At 43.1% G+C, this 19,316-nt stretch overlaps 1 pseudogene; it reads left to right on the top strand.

Annotated features, from left to right (window-relative positions):
* Positions 1–14,877, top strand: part of LOC110303347 (retinol dehydrogenase 16-like) — a 40,040-nt pseudogene extending 25,163 nt beyond the window's left edge.
* Positions 14,878–19,316: the final 4,439 nt, after the last annotated feature.

The raw sequence follows: 19,316 nt of genomic DNA on the forward strand, positions 1-19,316 counted from the left end.
AACTGAAATTTTGATGAAAATACAAAATTGTATTTTGATGCGTGAGCATCCCTTTTATATTCAACATATTAGAGCACATACATCATTACCTGGACCTGTGGTTAAGGGAAATGCAATTGCTGATTCAGCCACCAGAGATATGGTTTTCCTATCACAAAATTCTATAGAAAGTGCAAAAAATTTTCATCAACTTTATCATGTCCCTGCTTCTACATTACGACAAAAGTTTAAGCTCACACGAACAGAAGCTCGAGATATTGTCCTACAGTGTGGTAGGTGTGTAGAATTAATAAATGCACCTTCCGTGGGCGTTAATCCTCGCGGAGTGTGACCCCTAGATGTTTGGCAAATGGACGTCACGCATATCCCAGCTTTTGGGAAATTACAATATGTACATGTGTACATTGATACCAGTTCTGGTGTCCTACATGCCTCTCCCTTGTCAGGGGAAAAAGCAGTTCATGTCATATCTCACTGCTTAGAGGCTTGGGCTGCATGGGGTAAGCCCCTAGTGCTAAAGACAGATAATGGTTCTGCGTATACTTCTTCTAAGTTTAGCCAATTTTGCAAACAAATGCAAGTGAAACATATTACTGGACTGCCCTATAATCCACAGGGCCAAGGCATCATTGAGAGAGCCCATCGTACTTTGAAACAATATTTGCAAAAACAGAAAGGGGGAATAAAGGCTATGACGCCAAAGATGGCTCTATCCCTTACAATATTTACTCTTAATTTTTTAAAATTGGATGATGCTGGAAGATCACCAGCCGAAAGGCACAGACAATGGCCTCAATCGCCCAATGAAATGGTCAAATGGAAAAATGTCCTTGATAATAAGTGGTATGGCCCGGATCCTATCTTAATCAGATCCCGGGAGCTATTTGTGTTTTTCCACAGGGTGAAGAAAATCCACTTTGGGTCCCGACGCGACTGACAAGGACCGTGAAAGAGCAAGATGAATCCCAAGATGATCCTGCTATTCCTGCTCCTGATGATTGAGACCGGGATAAGTATACCTTTGTGGGCCATAGTAAGATCATGGCCAGTACCTTTACCGGTACATTCCAATTCTTCTACCTTGCCTTTGTTTTATGCAACAGAATGTTTTCTGGATGCGCCTTGTGCACGACAAACTCCTCAAGAGCCACGGGTGTATAATAGTACGACTTTTCATTTAAATTATACACTATGCTTTGTGCATAATGTGGATAAACCTTTTACACCCTGTATATTTTTAAAGAAAAAGATTATCTCTAATTGGGCAGACCCCATTATCCAAAATAAAGTGAGCTCTGGAGTATTACTTAATGCTTTAATGCAAGTCGTCCAAGGAGCGCAATTAGGCTCAGGTGATGTTGGAAATAATGTAACTTCACCTATAAACATCACCACTATTATGATAAAGGGAAAGGTGACTATTCCCAAAAGATCCCGATGGCCTGTTGGCAATGCCACTGCTAAACGCAGCGTGCCCTGGTGTCATCCGGACCTCACATTTCCTATAGTTTTTTCACCTTGTCAATCAAAAATTTTTCCTCGAAAAGAAATAGCAAAGGGTTTTGTTTTGTCACCTCCATTAGATTTTACTGTAATGAATGATAAAGAAGATGCTACAGGAAAAGAAAATATTTGGCCATTACCAATGGATTTTAAGTAATGAGGCAGGTGCTAGTACCAGTCTGTCAGCCTTTGCACTACTGACTGGAACCTTTCATGAGATATTGAATGTTTCTGCCACACTTTCCAATACTTCTGCTCATTTAGATAATGTGACAACTAATAGAGTTATTAGAAATATGACTACCTCTCCAGTAGAAGTTTGTGTTAGTCCTCCATTTTTCTTTATATTGGCTGAATTTCAAAATGATACAGAATGGTTAGATTGTACAAATATCACTTGTTTTTTTATGCAATGCTGGAATGGAACCAAATTCTTAGCCTTAGTGGTACAGCTACCAATCTTGGTCCCTGTACCTGTTGAGGCAGAGAAGTTCCCAATAATGAGTCTAGTTAGGCAGAAGAGAGATTTTGGAATCACAGCTGCCATTGTCACTGCCATTGTGGTGTCTGCAGCGTCAGCATTTACCGCAGGAATTGCTATGGCCAATCAAGTTAATAGTGCTGATGCCATAAGTCAGATAGCAGAAAAAACGTCTGAGGCATTACTCACTCTGCAAAGGGTGGATTCTCATATCGCCTCAGGATTAATGTTAGTGAATCAGAGAGTGGATATTTTACAGCATAACATGGAACAGATGATGGATGTCATTCAAATGAGTTGTGTGGCATCCACTCCGCATGTATGCATTACTCCCAATAGGTATATTAATAATTCTTTTATTAAAAGTACAGACCTATCGAATTATCTGAAGGGGAACTGGTCGCAGGAGCTGGACAGGCTGCAGAGGAGGCTGCAGATACAGATCCTGAATCTTAATGGAACCAGAGTGGAACCTGTGACCTTTGGAGACTTTACCTTTTGGCTTTCCTCTGCTTTCTCTTACTTTAAGGAATGGGTGGGAGTGATTTTGTTTGGTGCCGCCATATGCTGTGGACTGGCGTTCATGCTCTGGTTGGTATGCAAATTTAGAACCCAACAAAAACGTGACAAGGTGATTATAACTCAGGCACTTTTAGCTATTGAAAACGGCGCCTCCCCTGAAGTTTGGTTATCTATGCTCAAGAATTAGTCGGCATCTGAGTTCTCTGCTCTTGCGCATGAGAGAGACTCAACAATCATTGATCAGCCCTTGCACATTGCTGCACACGACAGGGTGATCATGATTTCCCCACTAATTCATTTTTTGGATGGCCTCTTTTGCAGAGTTCGCCCTAGGTCATTTAGCAGTTACTGTCACACAGCACTGGGGTATCCAGAGACGGGCAACTTTCCTCATGCACAGGCCAACCTAAGACACGGGGCCCGGTGGCGATAGGGTTACCCTATGACGGGAAAGACTGTGACATTGGAGGAACGACCTAAAACAGGAGCCACAGCAGATGGACATAATTGCACAGGCCTAGTCCAGCCTCATTTTATTAAAACAAAAAGGGGGAGATGTGGGAAGCCACATGTGCCGTTGCAGAGTGGCACAGGCTTCTGCTGGCCACCACGCATACATAGGCAGTAAAGTTTTTTTGCCAAGATGAGGTTTTGATAATTAACCAAAATTAACCAATCAGATGAGAGAGAAGTTAACCAATCAGATGTAGGCATGCAAATGAGGTGGTAAGCATCAACCAAGCACAACCAATCCGGGTGTGCGACACACCTCTCCTAGGCCTATATAAAGCAGCACCAGTTCTGGGCTCGGGGTCTATTCGCCTCTACAATCAAGCTCTCCCAATAAACGTGTGCAGAAGGAAAAAAAATAAAAATAAAAATAAAAAACAAATAAGACAAAAGGGAGATGTGCTTTTGGTGACCTTGGGGGATAAAATTGTCCCTGTTTTGTTTTTAAAAGCCAATTTTTCAGAGTGTGATGAGCACGTTCAACAATTCCTTGTCCCATTGGGTTATAAGGAATTCCAGTTTTATGTTTGATACCAAATTCCTTACAAAATGAAATAAAATTGTTGCCAGTATAGAATGGCCCATTATCTTCTTAATGACTTTAGGCAATCCCATAGCATTAAATGCTTGTAAACAATGATCAATTACATTTCTAGAGGCCTCTCCTGTATGTAGAGAAGCAAAAAGAAATCCTGAACAAGTGTCAATACAAACGTGTATATATTTTAATTTTCCAAATTCTGCATAATGAGTTACATCCATTTGCCAAATATGATTGGGCATAAGGCCTCGTGAATTAACCCCTAAATGTGGAACTGGAGATAATGTAATACATTTAGGGCATTGTTTTACAATCATTCTTGCCTGTTCCTTAGTGATCTTATGTCGGAACCTTAAGGTATGGCTAGAGAGATGAAATTTATCATGATCACGTCTAGCCAATGCAACAGGATCTGAAACTAAGGCCTCTCCTATTAGAGCTTGGTCAATGCAATCATTGCCTGCAGCTAAAGGTCCAGGAAGACCAGAATGAGCTCATATATGACCAATGTAAAACAGATTTTTTTCGAGCAAGAATGATATTTTGCAATTGTGAAAACAGATCCTGCTGGTGTATTAAAGCTAAATGTACCACAAGTCTTCAGCAAGGGAATTGATTGTGCAACATATAAACTATTAGTTAAAATATTAAAAGCATCATTCATAGACTGAAAAACATTCAGTACCACTGTAAGCTCTGCTAACTGAGCTGAGAGGCCAGGAGTCTCTATGACTACCTGTTGATTATTCATAAGATATCCAGCTCACCCTTTAAAGGAGCTGTCAGTAAAAATCAAAAGAGCATTATACAAAGGCTGTAAAGATGTCATATTAGGAAATATCACCTCATGTACATTTAAATTTTTTATCAACCTATCTTGAGGATAATGATTATCTATGGTTCTAATAAATCCTATTTGAGCAAGCAACCAATCGTACTGTGCTGCTTCAGCCAAGTATCTTGATCTATACTATAAGGCTAAACAATGATACCTGGCTTTTTGCCAAAATAAGGTAGTGCCTGCTTTCTTCCAAGTATAATCATCTGGGCTACTGCTTTATAATAGGGCAGGATATTATGTTTAGTAGATATCCTCCCATTAGAGGTGCCCCTTGCCACAACAATCATGTAGGTGTATAAATTGTATTAAAAATTAACAGATGTAAAGGCAAAGAGTAATCTATATAAGTAACAAATTGTTCTTCAATAGCTCTTCCTACTTGTTGTAAGGTCAGCAATCCTTCTGAGGTTAAAGATCTAGAGGTAGGATCAGAACTCCCTCTAGAATATCAAATAAAGGTTTCAATTCCCCTGTAGTAAGCTTTAAATAGGGGCGAAGCCAATTAATATCACCTAACAATTTTTGAAAATCATTTAAAGTTTTTAAGCTGTCCCTGTGAATAACTATCTTCTGGGGGAAAACAGCTTGATCTGTAAGTCTAAAACTCAAATAATTAGAAGGATTCTGAGTTTATACCTTCTCAGGAGCTATTTGCAGTCCTTTATCAGCTAAGGCCTGCTGTAAATCTCTATAACATAAAAGCAAGTCCTGAGGATCTTTTCCCACTAATAAGACATCATCTACATAATGCATGATGTATATCATTGCCCATTGCTGTTTTACAGGCTGAATGACTTGTGCCACAAACTTTTGCCATAAGGTAGGACTATTAGCCATGCCCTGTGGAAGAACTGTCCTTTGATATCTTTTCATAGGTTCCTTAAAATTAATAGAAGGAACACTGAAAGCAAATCTTTCACAATCCTTAGGGTGCAAAGGAATAGTAAAGAAACAATTTTTAAAATCTACCACAATTTTATAATATCCTTTTGGAACGGCTACCAGAGACGGAAGCCCAGGTTGTAAAGCTCCCATAGGTACCATGGTTTCATTAACCTTTCTTAGATCTTTAACAATTTCCATTTACCAGATTTTTTTCTTGATAATAAATATTGGATTATTCCAAGGAGACTGGGATTCTATTAAATGTCCTGCCTCTAATTGCTCCTGCACTAGCAAAGAGATGGCTTCTATCTTCTCTTTAGGTAAAGACCACTGATCAACCCACACCGGAATATTATTAAGCCATTGAATTTTACAGCATGGGATGCAGGCAAGATAGTGGCCATTACAGAAAATACCCCAAGCCTCTTGTGTTAGAGTGAGGCTTAGGACCTTCAAAAGTCTTAATACCTTGTCCTTCCTTTCCTAGCCCCTGACCAGGCAGAAATTTTTGTCTTAGCATCTGCTTAGTCACTGCCTCATTAGGACTGCACATTATAAGGCCCATCTGTGACAAGAGATCTCTTCCCCAGAGGGTAACAGGCATATTTGACATAACCAAAGGCTGAATTTGTCCTGAATTGCCCTCTTCAACGCTCCAGGTTAGCAATTTAGAGCTTTGTTTTAATTATTGACATAACCAATTCCTTGGAGGTGAGTAAGCGTATCAGACAAAGGCCAAGTTGAAGACCAATCTTGTCCTCTAATAATTGTTACATCAGCTCCAGTATCTATTAATCCTTCAAAGCTTTTCCCTTCAATTATTAATTTAAGGTTAGGTTTCTTACTAGTAATAGGTTGAACCCAGTACACATCAGAGGAACCAAAGCCACTCTGTCCTCTCTCACTCTTGACAAATCTGGACGGTAGCAGTTGCAAGGGAACTAAGATACGTGAAACAATTCTTTGCTTAGCAGGTACAGTTATAATACCATGAGGGGAAGCAGTCATAATTTTAGTTTCTCCCTCATAATCTATAACACCTGGATAAATCTGCAGACCTTTTACAATAGAACTGCTTTGTCTTAAAAGAAATCCCCAAGTTTCTGCATGTAGAGGTCCAAAAATGCCTGTAGGCAGAGTTTGGACTCCCATTTCTGGAGTTAATACTGTGTGGGTGGTGGAACTAAGGTCCAATCCTGCACTTCCTGGGGTTGCCCTAATAAGTTCAAAAATGGATTTCCTTAGCTGGGCAGCAGCTTCATGGCCTCATAAGCTGCCTGATGTGGGTATCTCGGGGCCTGAGGCTGGCCCCTCTCCTTGTTTTCCCGGCACCAGATGGCCCTGAATATCTGTATTAGATTTGCATTCCCTAGCCCAGTGGTCACCCTTCCTGCATTGAGGACAAACTCCTGGAGCATGGCCTGATTGCCTGCTTGGCACCTCTATTCCTAGGACAATCATTTTTAAAATGACCCAAACTTCCACACTTAAAACATACTTTATTCCCTCATTTCTGTGCAAGCATTGAAGGCCAAGCCCTGATTGTATGAAGGTCCAATCTCTGCACAAAGACGGATATACCTCGCTAAATCTGTCTGTCCTTCATGCAGCCGAATAGCCGTGCTGCCTTAGCATTCTCCTAAGCCAATTGTGCAACAAAAGAGATTTCCCATTTGTGAATCTCCAAGAATTCTACTAGCTGCTTTTAATAGCTTATCCACAGAGTATCAGGACCCTGCCAAATACTGGCTAAACTTCCACCAAGATCCCCTTTAATCGGTAACTGATTCCAAGTGCTGCGGGCAGCCACAGCAACCTGCACATATACTCCAGCAGGAAACCCAACCTGATTATCATTGTTTTTCATATTGACCTTCTCCTAAAAGCATGTTTAAATCACAGTCTGGGTTACCTGTCTGAGCATTCAAAGCGGCAGTTTTCTTACTGGCTTCTCACCATTCAGAACTCCAAAGTAAGAAATCTCCTCCTGACAAAGTAGCCTTACAGAGAGTCTTCCAATCTTAGGGGGTTGAATTTGACTCCACGACAGTATCCAATAATGCTTGTGTAAAAAGAACTGTAGGGTCATATTGTGCCACAGCTGTTTTTAACTCCTTTATCACCTAGAACTCCAAAGTCTGATATTGTCTGACTCTATTGTTTTGCTGGTCAATTATCTCAACTACAGGAAAAGCTAGCATAGCACATCAGATGTATTCTTTCCCTCAAGCCTGACTCACAGCTCTTTCTAGCAGTGATTGGTATATCTCAGAATAGCTGTTCTTCCCTGTATTTGACACCTTTTTTTTTTTTTTAGCTCCTGTAGCTCATTAGTCAATTTCTGCAACTTAATTTCAAACTCTAATTTACTTAGTTGCATGTCCATTTGAGTAGCATCTCCTATAGTGGAGGCCATGGGTGGAGCAGAAGGTTCGAAAGGAGGCCAATCCTCGTCATAATATTTGGCGGCTTCTTTTTCTGAATGATCTTCTTTGTCTAATATTAATTAGCTCATCATTAGAATCTCTATACCCTTCTAATTTAGGGTTGAGAGGGCCCTTTTCTGATAAAGTCCTGTCTGGCAGGGGATTCTTCAAGCTCTCCCTGGGCACTATCTGACACCTGCAATATCTCTTCATCAATAGCATCTTTTATGAGTGCCCAAAGGCAGAGGATGAAATTATCTGCCTGGGTGTTTCTCAGAGCTTCTCTAATTCTCTCCCAGGTTCTCGTATCTAAATTTTTTTCTCCTCTGAACCATGGGCAGCAACAATCTATCTGATCTGAAAAATCTTCTAATAATTGTTCTTTAAACCCTAGAGCCAGGCTTCCACAGTACAAATCACACTCAGCAAAAAAAAAAAAAAAAAAAAAAAAAAAGTCATTCATATTCCTATGACAATAGGCCATTAATCCCCACTTAAAGCATTTACCTGCTTTCCAAATCCAAAGTCCAAAAAATCCACATTCTTCCAAACAACCTCTAGGTCAGGCCTATCACAGCAATACCCCAGTACTCATACCAACTTCTGTCTGATTTAAGGTTACTGCTATGAACAGACACCATGACAAAGGCAATTCTTAAAAAGACAACATCTAATTGGGGATGGCTTACAGGATCAGACATGTATTTTATTACCAAGGCAGGAGCATGGTAGCATCCAGACAGGCATTATATAGGAGTAGCTGAGAGTTCTACTAAAAGGAGGCAGGGGAAGAAGGGGGAAGGGAGAATAGCCCACGCCCAGCCAGAGTTCCTCCTATGCTCCGAGCAAGCAGACACAGGAGGGCTGCCAGACGCTTTCCACTCAGCCCTGAGTGGGCATCTAAGCCACTGACCCTGAAAGACCCACAAAGTGAGGACTCCCCCATGTTCTGACTCAGGAGAGGCGACACCCTCCAGGCACACTCTGGGCCCCACAGTTGTACACCACGCAGGGGTAGAGAACTGTGGACCCCAAGTAGCTGGGAAAGGGGGTATTTAAAGGAAAAAACCATAACCCAACGAGGTTGTGAGGGTTATTGGAAAATGCCGAAAATACCAGTGAAAAATCACAAGGGGGTACTAAAAATCACAAGTGGAGACTCCCTGCTTCTCAAGATTTTAATCTAACTTTTGTGGTCAGCCAAGTCCTGGAACAAGGTCACTGAACTGGCTTGTGTAATTATCCGTTGTGTGGTCAGCCAGTTCTTGGCTCCAACTTGGTCTAGGGGGTCAAACTTAAATTTTCTACCTTACAACCCCACTCAATGGGGGGTGGACAAGGGGCAGCCCCCAACCGGGGGCCCCTGGGGAGACATCCTGTTGCTCCGGAGTTATAGGAGAGAGGGCAGAGGGAAAAGGTTCCCACGCAGGCGAGAGTAAGTGCAGTGGGACTTGATGAACAGAGATAATCTGTGGTTTTAGAGCTTTATTATAGAAAGGCAGGGAGAAAGGAGAAAAGGTGGAAAGAGAGAGACCAGCCAGGCCAAGAGGAGAGAAGGGGAAAAGAGAAAGAGAGAGAGAAGAAAGGCTAGAGAGTAAGAGGGAGAGAAAGGAAGAGAGTGAGAGGAGAGAGGAGAGGAGAGTAAGGGGAGTAAGGGAGTGAGGAGGGGCCAAACAGCCCCTTTTATGGTGTGCTGCTATCTTCATTGTCGCTAGGTAACTGGGGAGAAGTTTAGCCTGAAGGTCAGAAGCTTGGGACATTGCCTATGTGTCTACTAACCATGCTTCTCTTGTGGGGGCTGAGGGGGTGGTAACTTTGACAGGAGCCAGGGTTCCAGGAGACATGAGAACTCCTTCTGTCCCATGTAGGTGAATTATCACCACCTCAGCTTGACTGGAGACCAGACTGTCTGTGTGTAGCCCAATGCCCAACACGGACAGGCATTATGTAGGAGTAGCTGAGAATTCTACATCTTGTTCAGAAGGCAAACAGTAGAAGACTGGCTTTCAGGGAGCTAGGATGAGGGTTTAAAGCATTTGCCAACAGTGATACACTTATTCCAACATGCCTATACCTACTGCAACAAGGCTATATACCTCGTAAAACTGTCACTTCCTGGCCCCAGCATATTCAAACCACCACAGCTACATAGCCTTACCATCAGGTTGGGAGAGCAGCTAGTAGTAGCCTTGAGCATAGCCTGTACTCAGGGTCTGGAGGATGGTGGTTTGTGTATGCCTAGCCCATGAAGTGCAACTATTTGAAGGTGTGGCCTTGTTGGAGTAGGTGTGGCCTTGTGATGTAAGTGTGCTACAGTGGGCTTGGGCTTTAAAACCCTCCTCCTAGCTGCCTAGAAGCCAGTCTTCTCCTAGATGCCTTCCAAAAAATAGGTGGGACTCTCAGCTCCTCCAGCCCCATGTCTGCCTGGATACTGCCATGCTCCCACCTTGACGATAATGGACTGAACATCTGAATCTGTAGCCAGCCCCAATGAAATGTCTACGAGTTGTCTTGGTCATGGTGTCTGTTCACAGCAGTAAAACTCTAACTAAGACAGATGGGGTATTCCTTGGATTGCTTTTAGGGACAAAAATGTGACCCATTCTTGGCATTGAAGGTTTTACATGGTGAATTATGATGTGTACTTAGATATCATGTCCACTATCATATGGCAACTCCAATGAAATCCTTTCATATATGTATTTTAAGAAGTTTCTATGGAAGTGGCTTTATATATGTGTTTTCAAACCAGAACAAAAACAATCTCGATTACATATTATGGGTCTATAAAAACCCAAGACATAGCCGGGCGTGGTGGCGCACGCCTTTAATCCCAGCACTCGGGAGGCAGAGGCAGGCGGATTTCTGAGTTCGAGGCCAGCCTGGTCTACAAAGTGAGTTCCAGGACAGCCAGGGCTATACAGAGAAACCCTGTCTCGAAAAACCAAAAAAAAAAAAAAAAAAAAAAAAAACCCAAGACATGCTTTTGAGCCAAAAAGGCAGAAGCCTTACTGAGCCAACATTTTCAAATCCACAAAAGCCGATCTTAATTTCAATCAACTAGTCTCCCATTCACTCTGCACAGAAATCAATGGTGGGCATATGGTCTTTACTTTAAGTATTTCAGAGTGGATTCTGAATCCGTGACTTGAAGGCGAAAGGGATGAGTGACGGCCACCTGTGGGTAGTAGCAAAAAGAACCCAGTGTGTTCAGGTTGACAGTGGAAAATCTGTCCTGTTGGTTCTCAGCAAGGATTGTCACCTCCCTTATCCTGTCCCTGGGTGCCTAAGGGTTTTTTTTTTTTTTTGTTGCCAAAGCAATTTGGGGAGGAAAGCTTAGACTTCTACATCACTTTTCATCACCAAAGGAAGTCAGGAAATGAACTTAAATTCAGAAGGAACTTGGAGGCCATGGAATGGTGGTGCATACTGGCTTGCTCCCACGGCTTGCTCAGCTGCTTTCTTACAAACTCAGGACCAGAATCCCAGGGATGGCATCACTCACAATGGGCTGTGACCTCCCTGGTTGTTCACTAATTGAGAAAATGCCTTACAGCTGGATCTTAGGGAGGCATTTCCTCTGATGACTCGAGCTTGTGTCAAGTTGTCATAAAACCAGCCTATATATTGGGTTTTGTAAGCATCTGAGGAAAGTTGATCAACATTGATTTTCATCAGTATAGATGTTGATTAATACAAGAATTGATCATGAGCCGGGCATGGTGGCACACGCCTTTAATCCCAGCACTCAGGAGGCAGAGGCAGGCAGATTTTTGAGTTTGAGGCCAGCTTGGCCTACAAAGTAAATTCCAGGACAGCCAGGGCTATACAGAGAAACCCTATCTCAAAAAACAAACAAACAAACAAACAAACAAAGAATTGATCATGATTAATTTTAAGGCCAGCTTTAGCAGAGGTGAACAGCACAGCTCTGTTTTCCAAAATTCCCACAATCAAGGTTTCAGTTGTTTGTTTCCCAACCAAATTTCCTCCAGAGATTAATTTTGTCATTTTTTCTTTTGTCCTTTGTATTTTCCTCTGTTCCTTCTCTTTTTCCTCATGACTATTCTTTCTTTTTACTATAATAAGTAATGATAATGGAAACAAATACTTCCTTATAACTACCTTTCTTGCCCTTTTGAAAGACATAGGCAGCAGTGTGTAAACTGCTCAATGTAGCTCGAAGATACAACTGTCTTCTACAGAATTTTATCTCTATGACATCATGGCATGACTGGGGTAACTCTTATGGATGAAACATTCAATTTGAGCTTGCATACATCTAAAGATTTAGGCCATTATCATCATGACAGGAAGTATGGTGGGCTGTAGGTAATCATGGTGCTAGAGAAGGAGCTAAGATACTACATCTATATCAACAGGTAGCAGGAACAGCAAGACCCTGGGATAGCCTACTCCCAGTTAATCACATAATCCAACAGGGCAACACCAGTTTAACAGGGCCACAGCCCCTAATCTCTCTCAAGCACTACCCTCTGTCAGGACGAAGCTTTCAAATATATGAACCTATGGCTGCTGTTTCCATTCAAACCAACACACAAAGTAAAAGAATAAAACATCTTCAAGGATGGCACCAACATGTAAAACACAAATGTACTTTAGTGGTCTCCTGAATAACAAAGGTACACCATGTTCCCACCATCCGTCCTTAAACTTAGCAAGTGAGAAGGGACTGCTGGCTGTTCCCAGGCAAGGAACTGGGACAGGAAGAATTAATGGATGAGGTGTCCATGCTTGGAGCCAGCAGTCTCTAGCATGAGAACCTAGCACTGTGGATACCATGTTCTTATTCATTGTATCCTATTCTCCAGTAAACACCAGTCACAGTGGTCTTACCTTGTGAATATGCATTTCATCCATAATTAAACCTGTACTGTGTGACCCTCTCTTCCCACTGTTCCTAGGACTCTGGGGCCTGGTCAACAACGCTGGCATCTCCGTCCCCTCTGGTCCCAGTCAGTGGATGAACAAACAGAACTTTGCAAGTATACTGGATGTGAACCTGTTGGGCATGATCGAGGTGACTCTAAGCATGCTGCCCTTAGTGAGGAAGGCGAGGGGTCGTGTGGTCAACGTTTCCAGCATCGTGGGCCGAGTGTCTTTTGGTGGTGGTGGTTACTGCATCTCCAAGTATGGTGTAGAGGCCTTCTCAGACTCCCTTGGGTACTGGAAGGGAAGTAGTTCCTCAGTGAAGATTTAGGAAGGTTTTTATTTAATCACACTCGTAAAGTCACCATCATAGGAATGACACTAGTCATCTGGGTCTGTCTAACCTTTCCCTTGAATCATTCACTGGTGAGCACATTTCCATGTCTATAGAAGAGGTCAGGACTGAGACATGAGTTGAGTTCATTCTTCCTGTTGTAGAGGAAGTGGGGTGTTAGGGGATATTAATGGGATAAGATTGGAACTGTGAGGTTTTTGGGTGAAGAATCCATTCCATATGCTGAGTATGTTTTTAAATTTTGGTGAATATCTCTTTCAACTTCATAGGTAGATGTCAGGCCCCCTGTAGGATCTACAATAAACACATTCTATCCTAACATATGTGCTTCAATCATGACCTAAGGACTATGACAACTAAAAGAGTGAGAGGGGAGACTAAGAAGAACTGTGACCTTCCTGTGGTGTTGGCATGGACAGCCATCTGTGTTGACCATGCTAGCCATCACATTTGCTGAGGGGCCTGTAGCAGGATTAGACTGCATCAGAGTAAACATGGGAACCTGGAACCTGGATGTGTAGGTGGATTCTCTTTGGAGAATGGACAGGCCAGTTATGAAAGGAGGGTGGTTATCAGGTGGATAAAGGTAGACTTGTGGGGATGCTATGTATCTCCAGCTGTTGGCAATGCAACTCTTCCAAGGGATGGAACCTGGGCTGCCATTTGGGACAGGGAACAGGTAGCCTGCCAATGTGAGGGAGTTTGATTCAGGAGTTTACTCTCTGGAGACACCTGCTTGAAGAAAGGGGAGGGGTGTATTCTGAGAGCTTCCTAGGAGAGATGTGGAGTAGGTGGAGGTTTACTATACTTATGATGTGGCAGTGATTTGACAAGGAATAGAATCCTTTACATCTGCACTTTGTGGAGAAAGGTGTCACTGTTACTGTGCTTAGACTAGAATGTGTACTTTTAGAGCAGTGAGCTACACACACCAACACTTAGTGTGGCATCCAAAAGCACAGAAATCCTTCCTCATTTCCTGCACATTCCAGATCCAAAGGGTGTGCCCTTTCCTTACCACAAGCTGTTGTTCTCATCCTACTGTACTGAAGACCTCTGAAACCCTTGATATCCTTCTGCCTTACAGGAGGGAGCTCTCCTATTTTGGGGTGAAGGTGGCTATTATAGAGCCTGGCTTCTTCCTGACTGATATGACTGAGAGTGAAAGATTATCATCGAACATCCAGGTGCTGTGGGACCAGACCAGCTCTGAAATCAGGGAGATCTATGGGGAGAAATACCTGGCATCCTGTAAGTGAGCCCTGAGGACCAAAACAAAGTCCAGCCCTGAACGCTTAACCCCTTGCTCATATTAGTGGTTCTAATGAATTGCTCTTTATCCTCAAAGAACAGTAATTTAGATCCATTTCCTTGGGATGGTGGGCAGTTTGAGTATGTGGTTAGAAAAGAGTTTTTGTCTTTCAGAACATGCTGCTTTGTTCCTTCTGATCCACTCATGAGCATGGGACTGTAACTGAATTCAGGGATGGGACATGGTATGAGATCAGCATTTTCCATGAGCTGAGAAACGGGTGACTTCAATTCATCCTTGAAGATTGTGGTCCTTCAGATGAACTGGGACAGGCTAGGCTTGGGTTCCATAGCATTGATTCTCTGACACAAAGAATAGAAATTCTCCTCTATGTTGTGGTTAGACAGAAGTGGTGGGAACTGGAAAACTGCCTAATTCATGCCTCATTCTGCATAGGTCTGAAATGCCTAAACAAAATGAACCAGAGGTGCAACACAAACCTGTCTTTGGTGACTGACTGCATGGAGCACCCTCTGACTGCCTGTTACCCTCGCACCCTATACTCAGCTGGCTGGGATGCCAAGTTCTTCTTCCTCCCCTTGCTACCTGCCCACCTTTCTTGTGGATGCTGTTGTCTACTGGATTTCCTGAAGCCTGAGAAAGCCCTCTGAAGTCTTCACCTATGTGCATAGTTTGGGAGATGTAGGAAGTGTAAGGGAGGGAATTCTTAGAAGGAATTAAGAGGGTCAACAGAGGGAGTGTTTTACTCTGGGGTTCTTAGTCAACACACTTCATCTCATTAATTCTCCTATGATACTACTTGAGACTGATGATAACCAATGAAATAGGCAAAGAATTCTGCCAAGGGATTCAGATACAAAAGTACTGGCTGATGCTCAAGCTCTGAGCATCATGGCCTTCAATGAAGGTCCACACAGATGAGGAGGTTAGGACCAGCTTGCTCCAAACAGTGCCCTGTGTACTCCTCTGCAGGAAATGCACTTGCCCTGGCTAGTTAAGCCCTTATGCAGCATGGAAGTGTCCCTGCTCTGAAGTCACCTGCAACCATGGTGTGGGGTCTGAGAGAGTCACTAATAATGCCAGCACCCATGCCCTGGAGTCAGGTCAGCAGGCCCTGGGTGGGAGGTTCAGTCTCTGGTGGTGAGCATACAGCAGAGGATGGGGACACCAATTTTTTAAATTTGTTTCAAAATCATGGCTTCTTTTTGGACTCTTTTTCTTTTTAGAGCAAAGTATGACATTATTTCCTGTATCCTGAGATTTAAACCTTGGCTTTGGAGGTTAGTGAGGTTTGGATCACAGGGGTAAGGGGAAATGTCCTGAGAAGGGTTTCTACAGGACAGCAGGCTTCTTCTGGCTTTGTCTCAGCCCTTGCAGCAACTGAAGTAGGAACAACAACTTTCCATTCAAAACTTAACACCAACAAATAGTGCAGAAGTCTCTGCATGCAAGCCCATGAACGGAATTTACCTGTAGGCCTCGACTTCACCACTCCTTTCTCTGCAGTCTCACAAAGTGATCATATATTCACTGCAGAATCACTAAATGACTATTCCTTCCTGCAGACTCACTGGGTGATCATCAATTCCCTGTAGACTAGGCGTCCATCGCTTTTCTGCAGACTCACTAAGTGACCATGCCTTCCCTGCAGACTCACGAAGTGACCATGTCTTCCCTGCAGACTCACTAAGTGACCATGCCTTCCCTTCAGACTCACTAAGTGACCATGCCTTCCCTGCAGACTCCCTAAGTGACCTTCCCTTTCCTGCAGACTCACTAAGTGACCATGTCTTCCCTGCAGACTCCCTAAGTGACCTTCCCTTTCCTGCAGACTCACTAAGAGACCGTGCCTTCCCTGCAGACTCACTAAGAGACCATGCCTCCCTCCAGACCCAATAAATGACCATTTCTTCATATAAGAATCACTGACTGACCATCACAACAAAGACCTTCTGATTTTCCATCTGTCTTTGTCCCAGGCAACTTCTCATGTCCCCTCCCTCTGTTCCACTGCCACACTCCTCCAGCACCGTGCCAAGAGTGTCCCTCTCAACTCTGGTTTTCATTTTATGGACAGTATTTGCAAAAGAACAAAGGTCCTGTACTTGAGGTGCTCTGAGGCCTGGCTTTGCCTGGTGCTAGGTTGGTGAATCTCAAGAGTAGGCTGAGCAGGGACAGCATGTGTGGAAAAGGCAGAGAATCCTGGGCTCAGTGCAGACTTGTGCTTTGGTGGGACTTCCATAGATGCCTGACTCTTCTTCTCTAAGTAGAAACATGGAGGCTGAGAAGTCACAGGAGAAACTTGTAAAGTAAACAATAATTTCTGCCACACCACCTCCAGTAGGATCTGTGTGACAAGTTTCATAGACTGAGGCGATTAACCTCAAAAGGGAGAGACCTCCTGGAACCGGTTGTGGAACTCTTCGCTGGAGAAAAAATATTGAGCCATAGTTGTCATGGCAATCTATCTGCTTTGTTTTCTCTTATTCCTTTTCTTATTTACATGTTCCTGGTAGCCTAGGCCAAGATCTTAAGTGAGAATAATGGGTAAGAAAGCATCCCTAGAAATGGGGCCACTAACATGACCTTATCCCCAAGAAAACCAACACTTTAATTTTTAAATCATTTACAAAACTATTAAGATAGATAAAAACTTTCCCAACAATAAAATTTCATATGGCTACATGTGTGTCATCGGAGGTGGATTTTGGTATAAGGTAAAGAAAGCCTTAATTAGAAAGAACTAAAATAGTTTACATTTATACATTGAAGATTTATATTAAAAAATCAGGCACTAGATGTTAAATAATAATTGACCATTGAGCTGGAAAGTTAGTTCAGTGGTTAAGAGCACTGACCGTTAAAGATTTATTAACCTGCTCCTCGAAACATGCCACTAGCCTTGGACGATGGCCCCCCACTGAATACATTATTTTAGAATTGTTATATTTTGATGGTTTATAATGATGTTACCTGTTCTGTTTTGTGATTCACTGAATACATACATGGTTTCAGAGTTGTAATGCTTAGATGATTTTTGTGCTTTACTCTGCCAAATGATTTTTGTTGGTATTTGTGATTGTTTCACTGGATATAGTTTCTAAGAGATGTAATGTTTGGCTTCTTAAGGTATAAAATCCCTTGCTTGAGAGCTGCAAAACACACTCAGATTCAAACTGCCTCTGTGTTTGTTTCTGTTTGTCACAGCCGAATCCTTACCCACTTAGCTTCAAGGACTCCCATTCCAGGGATCCCCATACCTGACTGAGGTGGTCTGTGGCAAATTTCTGGTTTAATTGAAAATGGAAAATGCCAACCCTATCATGTACCTGGTCATTCATTTCACTTATGTTAACTTCAAAGGCTTGTGGTAGGACCTTTGAGCATATGTGTGTGTACCTGTATGTTACATGTATAGGAGTACTCTCAAAGGTGAGAAGGAAGATGAGGCCCACTGGTTACAGGAAGTTTTCAGCCATAAAATGTAGTTGTCAAAAATTGAAGCTGGACCCTACAAAACAGCAGGAAGCACTCTTAATGGCTGACCCATCTCTCCAAAACCTGCATTTATATTTTATTTCATTTTGAGATGTCTCAGGACATAACAGGTTTAATTGGACAGGGAAAAGGGAGGCAGAACAAAGAGTCACAGTGACAGAGAGCAACTCAGAGGAGGAGAAGGGAAAGGGAGGATGGGTGGGAAGAAGATCCTGTATAGTGTAGCTAGACACAGAGTCTGTACAACCAGGCTGGGGCTGAGAGTTGCAGGCAGTAGTGTGGGAACCCTGCTGGCCTTTTAAAAATATTTCCCTCAACAGTAACACAACAGTATCTTTGCACATAATAGCCTGTGAGGAGCTGGTCAGGAGGCTGGACTCATCTCAGTCCTCTCTGGAACATCACACTAGCTCCACAGGGAGGGGCAACACCCAGGCCAGATCTACCCTAAGCATGGGTAGAGGCTGAAGAGCATCATGATGAGACAGAACCATGTGTAATTGGCAGGAAGTGCCCTGTAAGGTGATCCCAGGCTATCTGCAACATTTCTGGAGGAACCCCCATTCCTCCTCACTCAGGTTTCTTTGTTGGGAGAAGCCAGTGTACTCAGAGGAACACAGAAGGACTTCAGCTGCCAAAAGAGGATGTCTCACTCAATTCCCATGCCTCCAGTTCTAGATCCTTAGCCATTAGAACACAATAGTCTATCATTTCTGATTCCCAACTACAACTGAGTAGGGGCAGCACATGGTCAAGTTGGGAAACAGGCTTGATAGTGGGCCTGTTTCCACCTTCACAGCACCAACTCTAGGCTCTACCTCTCCTCCCTTTTGCATGAAGAAGAAAGGGTGGGATACACTGCCTTTGGGGAGAAAGTGCTTCCCCACTTGACTGAACTGGACTCCTGATCCCAGTAGATGGTTCTGTTCCCATCTACCTCAGTAGATCAGAGCAGCCCAGCGGGCAGAAGGGCTGTCTTGTTAAATATTCACAGGGTCTGACCTGGAATGGGTCCAGCCCACCCTCCCCAGGACAGGGAAGAGGAACAACTGGGCACTGTCATTTGCCTGGTGTGATAATCTCAGGAGGGATGGATGGACTGAGAAACCTCCTCAGGGAGGTGTCTCTGAGGCTTTCTCTTCAGCCCTGTGACTTCTTCAACAGAGTCACGTCCACTTTCTTATTCTCTCTGACTTTATCCAGAAATTCCAGGGCTGGATCTAGATCCTGCTGTGTTCTAGAAGATCTTAGTCCAAAAAGAGTGCACATTTCTATCAGGGTTGATATGGAAAGAACTGTAGGAGAGAGCATTGGAAAATGACCATAGAAGGAATACTCTAGAGAACTCACTGTTGAAGGGATACTAGAACTAAGAGAAATAATATCTGCACGTACTTTGGTCAAGAAAAGCCAGCACTACATCTTACAAGATGCAATTCAGTGTTAGGACTCTGAGGACCTGTTGGGTGCTAACAACTACATGAAGAATGTCCTAGCACTAGTACCTTCTGCAGAAGTAGGAGGAGGGACAGGATTGGAGCCAGGAGGATGAGGATTACCATCACTAAGTCAAACACAATCAGGAACAGTG

Source organism: Mus caroli, unplaced genomic scaffold (genome assembly GCF_978045245.1).
Source record: "Mus caroli unplaced genomic scaffold, Mus_caroli_1 scaffold_9, whole genome shotgun sequence".
Taxonomy (NCBI): domain Eukaryota; kingdom Metazoa; phylum Chordata; class Mammalia; order Rodentia; family Muridae; genus Mus; species Mus caroli.